Consider the following 7,236-nt stretch of genomic DNA (forward strand, 5'->3'; position numbering starts at 1 on the left):
GTAAACCAAGCACAAGCAACTATAATAATACGAGAAAGATAAATCAATTCATAAGACACAAGATTTATAGTGGTTCGACCAATACATACAACTTGTATATATTGTCTACGTCCACTTCGAGCCGCACCAACTCAAATCCACTATGAAGAAAAACGATTACAACGTCGTGTGAATCCCAGCAAACCCTTGGTTACACCGCAATAATTACCCGAGACGATAACCTTGTCTCTTGTTCCTCACCAATATGCTCTCACAACAAAACCCTAGCTTTAGCCCTAAAAGCTATACAAGAAATCTCTCACCGATCTCTTAATCGTTTTCTACACAATGCACAAATTCTACAAGGCCTAACTACCTATTTATATAGGTTACAAACTTGGCCACCAAGAATTCTAACCGGTTTAGGAAACCCCTTCCCTAAATAACCACGACTAACTTTAGGAAATAATTAATTAGTCTTGAATAACTAACAATCTCCCTCTTTGAAGACTTATTGATTGTCTTCCATTCTTCAACTTTGGATTGACGGTGCTAACGCGTCTTCCTTGTGTGTGGTTGTGAATGATCATCTTTATGCATGTTTTGAAGCGGTGTACGTATTGGTGCACCTCTATCATTCCCATGTAAAAGTAGGTTTGTTTGTGTTTATGAATGATCGTTTTTCTGCATGTTTTACAGGTTAGTACACATTGCTGCACATGTATAATTCCCATGAAAAAGTGTGCCCGAGTGTGAATATGAATGATCGATTTTATGCATGTTTTGCAGGGGTGTACACATTGGTGCACCAGTGTATTTTCAATGAAAAATAGGTTTATTTGTGGCCACGAAGGATTGGTTTTAGGAATGTTTCACATGGATGAATATATTGATGCACCAATATACTCCCATAAGGTTTATCTTGTCTGATGTAACTCTCTTGGTAAACATATCCGCCGGATTTTTCGAACCAAGAATCTTCTCGAGCTTCAACTCTCCTTCTTCTAAGAGATCCCGAAGGAAATAATAATGGATATCTATATGCTTCGTCCTAGCATGATAGGCTGAGTTCTTGGCTAAATGTATAACACTTTTACTGTCGCTAGACAGAACATTATCTCCTTGTTCCTTGCCCAACTCAGCTAATAATCCTTGTAACCAAATCATCTCCTTGCTCTCTTCCGTCACCGCTACGTACTCCGCTTCCGTAGTAGACAATGTCACCAACTTCTGTAACCTTGAGTTCCAACTCACTGCAGCTGACCCCATAGTATAAACATAATCGGTCGTACTTCGCCTTTTATCTACATCACCTGCGAAGTATCTCAAATACCTGAGAATCCACTTCACAGCTTCCCAATGTTGTTTTCCTGGGTTGCTTGCATATCTACTCACTACTCCCACTGCATGTGCAATATCCGGTCTCGTGCACACCATAACATACATTAGACTCCCAATAGCCGAATAATATGGTACGTTAGACATGTACTCATTTTCTTCATCTGTCTTCGCACACTGCATACTTGAAAGATGAATTTGACTTCCAAGTGGAGAACTAACTGGTTTAATGATGAGTGCCAAATATTGTATATATTTATCCCTTTTTGCTGGCAATTTAACTCATCTTTTGTGCATTAATTCTACATTTTATCCCATATTCTGTATTTTCATTGTTTTCAAGAATAAATATTTTTATTGATTAATTTTGCATTTTTAGGTAGTAAATAAAGTTCGGATGAGTTGCGGAGCGAAAAGAGCAGAAAAGTAGTGAAAAGCCGGGAGAAATTACGCAAGGAAGCCGCGAAGAATGGTGCGCACAACCTCATTTTCTACACACAAAAGCGCCTCCGCTCTCAGCCTTCAGATCATTTCTCAGAAGCATCCGACGGTCGCTCCTTGCTGAGCATCAAAATCTGATGTCTCTGCCAAGCACCACAGCGCTGAAATTTCAAGCCTTCAGATTAGATGGTAGTTGAATCCAATGGTCGCTCCCTTGCTGCGCATCGAAGTTTGATATACCCGTCTAACACTACAGTACCTAACTCCATCAAGTACCATTCATTTTGTTGTATCATACAATCTAACGGTCGCTCCAAGCTTCACTCCACATCACCGTCCGATCTACCTACCAGTTTCGCATCCAATGACTCAGCCTCACAGAACATCAAAATTAGACACACCTGCCTTACACCCTAGTGACCGAGCCACTACACCCCAACCAAACGGACCCTTCTCCCACTCTATCGCACCCATCACCACCATCACGCCCCTCTCTGCAACCACCTCCTGCAACTGCCGCACCACCATCATCACCACCACTCCCTGATGCCACCAAACACCACCAGCTATCCACAACAACCCTAACCCCTATAATCATTTCCACTCTCATCAATTCTACATCTTCCTAATCACTCAATTTCACACCTCTCCCATGTCAGGAACCCTAGAGGTGAAATTGACAAATTAGGTGGAGTAGAGTTGAAATTGAAGGCATGGAGGGCATGAGAAGAATCAGAGGAAGAATGGGTCGTCACAGAAGGGAAGAATTATGCCATGAAATTAGGTAATTGACAAAACCTAATTTCACTGACTTTGAACAATTTGGGGGAAAATGTTAATTGGGTGTAAGAAGTATAAATTGATGTCTTGTAGAGCATGAGAAGAACACTATTTACCTCTCTGGACTAGCCAGTAGAGAAATTGCAACAAAATTTTACTGCACTTCAAATTGCAATTCTTATCAGTGAACAAGTAGAATTTGGCTTATGTGTTTTGTTATTTCAAATGTTAATTATGCTTGAATGTTTATATATGTTGAATGTGATAGTTTTAAACATGGTTAGCATGAGCTAATCATCTTCAGGCCAAGGCTCAGTGAAGCCTTGTGCACTGTCATGTATGTTGGAATGAGTTAGTTGCTTCCTGTTGCTGTTTTGTGAGTGTGCATTTGAGAGACACCAATGCTTGTAGAGCCTGTGATTGGCTGTACTGTCAAAAGACAGCCAATGCTAGGGGTAGCCTAGCAAGCAAGTTGGTATTCACTCATTTCTAATTGTGTGCTTAGGAAAGAACTTAACTTAGCCCATGTTACTTGATTAGGATGCAAGGTGGATCATATGCTTTGGCTTGCCCATTACTTATCTTTCAATCAATCTTATTTTCAATCTTGTATGCTTATTTCACATGTTACTCTCCCTGTTTTTCATTTTCTTGCATTTTATAACTGTTTTGCACTGAGGTCAGTGCATTGAGCACAATCCTGCCCCCTGCCCTTGGCTGCCAAGCCTTGGTTGTTATTGCTTTTTCTTGAACTACTCCTCTGTTGCCTTACCCTGCACTTTTTGTTCTTGCTTACCTTTCTTTGCTTTGGTCCTTAACCTGCTACTCTTTTGCCCTACTTCATGCTCTTGTTTATTTGCCTGCAACCCTGCCTGCCCTTAGCTTATTACACATTTTAGTTAGGAAAACTTCTCATAAGCTCCTCTCCCTGTGGACAAACCCCTACTCATCACTATATTGTAAATTTTGACCTTGTATACTTGCAAGCATATTGTGTGCACTCTAGAATTCACACCAAGTTTTTGGCGCCGCTGCCGGGGAGGCTGGCTGCCTTATCTGTGAAGTTTTCAAAGCTGCTGTTGGTGCTGTTGGCTCTGCTGTGAAGCTGCTGTTGCCAACTTGTTGCAGTGCTGCTAGTGCTGGTGCTGGTGTGCAACTGCTGCTGCTGCTGGTGCTGTTGGTGTGCTGCTGCCAATTTTCTGCAGTTCCTGGTGCTGCCAACTTGCAACTGCTGCTGCTGATCTGCTGGTGCTGCCAACTTGCAAGCCGCTGCAACTTGCAGCCTGCTTGCCAACTTGTGCCAACTGCTGCCAGGCCTGCTGCCAACCTTCTGCTGGGCTTGTGCAGTTCTGAACTGGGCTTGCCACTGAGCTGGGCTCAGTAATCTGCTCTGGGCTTGCAACTTCTGTGGGCTTGCAAGCTGCTGGCTCGTTGCTGCTGCGGCTGGGCTCTGCTACACTTGTGCTGCTGGGCTTGGACGTGAGCTGCTAGGACGATCCTAAAGCCCAACTGGGCCTTGCAACTAAAAGGGGACTAAAAGCCTATTTTTGGGCTTCCCTCCAAAAACAAGTAAGCCTAACCCATGAGTTAACCCACTTGGGCCTCATTTAAATTCAAATTTGGGCTTGTAATAATTTTTATTTATTTGGGATTGTAATAATTTTTATTTTCTTTTTCTTTTTTTTTTTTTATTTGGGATTGTAATAATTTTTTATTTTCTTTTTGTTTTCTTTATTTTCTTTTATTTTCTTTTTCTTTTATGGGTTGTTTAATTATTATTATTGTTTTTATGAGTTGTGATAATTTATGCTAGGTTTAGTTCAAAAAAAAAAATTTTAAACCCAAAATTTTTAAACCAAAAACAAAACCCCTTCTTTAAACCAAAACCCATTCAAAACCAAATCTTCATAACCCTTGGGCCAAATTGTTTCCGATTGCTCTGTCTGACCAACATGTTAGTTAAGGTACCTACTAGGACATGATTGTGACCTACAGAGACCAGACAAACAGACTTGTTAGAATTAACCCAGACGAACCTATCGAAATTCTAAGTTCTGAGGGAGACAGTCCAGATCAACCAGAAACAATGGGAGAACCACGTACCCTCAAGGATTATGTACCCAACTAGAGCCAGTCAACCTCCTGTATTTTGCTGCCCGAGGCTAATGGCCATTATGAGCTGAAATCTAGCACAATACAGATGCTTCCTATTTTTAGAGGTGTTGAGAATGAAAACCCTACCACCACGTGAGAGAATTCGAGGAAATTTGTGGAACTCTGCGTTTCACTCAAATGACCGACGAAACCCTGAAGTTAAGGCTTTTTCCTTTTCCCTGAAAGATAAGGCAAAGGCCTGGCTCTATGCTTTACAGCCTCAATCCATCATGACATGGGATGACCTCACAAAGGAGTTTTTCAAAAAGTTTTTCCCGAACCACAAGACTGCGACAATTCGTCAAAGTCTGAATAGCTTTGTGCAATTAGAAGGTGAGACCTTAGCTAGATACCTGGAGAGATTCAATGAATTATTGCTCCAATGTCCCCATCATGGTTTTGAAAAATGGAGACTTGTGCAAATTTTGTATGAAGGTCTAGATGTGTCCACCCGAACAACGGTTGAGTCGATGTGTAATGGTCTATTCGTAGATAAAACTGCTGACGCGTCTTGGGACTTCTTGATTGAAGTAGCTGAAAAGACGCAACAGTGGGAATCCATCCGTGAAACCAGAAAGACTACATCCGAAGCAAAGGCTTTTAGGATTGAAGCGGATTTTGAGGGTAGAGCAAACATGGCATCAATAGTTAGGAGATTAGAAGAGTTAGAACTACATAAAAATTCAAAACCTTCCACCACTACTCTCCGAGAACATGTCGCTTCATCTATTTGTGCTGCTTGTAACGACCCCAACCATCAATTCCAAAATTGTCCAGATTTGCTTGCAGTCCAGGAGTCTAGGCTTGAACAGGCACATGCCATGTTTCAGAAACCAGAGCATAACCCTTATTCAGACCTACAATCCAGGATGGAGAAACCACCCTAACTTTTCATGGTCAAAAGGACCCACTCAAGGAGGACCATCTCAACCCAATCAGAGCTATCAAACAATCAGGGATATCAGAACAATCAAGGTTATCAACACCCGAGAAACCCTCAACAACAATCAAACTCTCAACAACAATCATATCCTCACACAATACAGACAAGAGATTATCCACCTTAGAGGAAATGTTCCAGAGTTTGATGCAAAGTCAGAAAAATCTAGATCAAAAGATGGATCAAATATGTGAGAGAGAAAAGGGTAAACTTCCGAGCCAACCCCAACAAAATCCAAAGAGGATATTTCAAACAGGCACAACATCCTGCACTGAAACCTCACCTGATCAAATCCATGCCATTACCACCCTCCGAAGTGGTAAAGTCATCGAGAACAACGTAGGCGAACCTAATGAGTCTGATACAATTCCACGTTGTCTCCACAACCCCAGAAAACCAAAGAATCTGAGCAAGTTGGAAAATCTGACAATTCTACTGCTGTGAATGTCCCTTTGCCAACTCATCTTCCTGTTGCTCCATTTCCTCAAGATTGATCTATCAACAGAAAAGTACCCATTACAATGAGATGTTAGATCTGTTCAAGAGAGTCAACATCAACATTCCTTTTCTTGAAGCAATCAAGCAAATCCCTGCTTATGCCAAATTCCTCAAAGACTTGTGCACTCAAAAGCGCAAGCTCAATGTGCAAAAACGTGCTTTCTTAGCTGAGCAGGTGAGTTCCATCATTCTGAACAAAACTCCACCCAAGTTTAGGGATCCAGGATGTCCAACAATTTCTTGCACTATAGGAGAACACACGGTCAATAAAGCGTTATTAGACCTAGGTGCAAGTGTTAACCTACTGCCATATTCTGTTTATGAGCAGTTAGGTCTTGGGGAGTTGAAACCAACATCTATCACTCTACAACTGGCAGACCGATCTGTCAAGATTCCTCGTGGAGTGGTGAAGATGTTTTGATCAAGGTTGACAAATTCTATTTTCCCGTAGACTTCATTGTCTTAGACACTCAACCTGTACAAAACCCAGACTGTCACATTCCTGTCATCTTAGGACGTCCTTTCTTGGCTACGTCCAACGCGATCATCAACTGTCGGAATGGAGTGTTAAAACTGTCTTTTGGTAACATGACGGTAGAATTGAATGTGTTCGATATTAGTCAACAACCTGTGAATCTTGATGATGATGATGTACATGAAGTTAATATGATTGAAGGATTAATGCAAGATTCGTTGACTAACATTCTATCCGTTGACCCCTTTCAAGCATGTATGGAGAACTTTAACCCTGATTTCTATGATGATGCATACTGTAGTGACGTCCTATCTCTGCTCGAATCTGTACCTCAAATGGACGTCACTGAAAGGAAATATGAAGTGGAACAACCCCTATTCTCTGATTCCAAGCTTTCCATCCATTGTTGAGCCACCCAAGCTTGAATTGAAAACATTGCCTAGTACGTTGAAGTACGCATTCCTAGGTTCTTCTGATACTTTACCTGTCATTATTTCATGTTTAGACACGGAACAGGAAAGTAAGCTTTTAGAAGTACTTAAGGAACACAAAGAGGCCTTAGGATGGACCATCTCAGATCTCAAAGGAATTAGTCCCACCATTTGCATGCACCACATTAACCTTGAAGAGA

This window comes from Papaver somniferum, chromosome 1 (genome assembly GCF_003573695.1).
Source record: "Papaver somniferum cultivar HN1 chromosome 1, ASM357369v1, whole genome shotgun sequence".
NCBI classification, from domain to species: domain Eukaryota; kingdom Viridiplantae; phylum Streptophyta; class Magnoliopsida; order Ranunculales; family Papaveraceae; genus Papaver; species Papaver somniferum.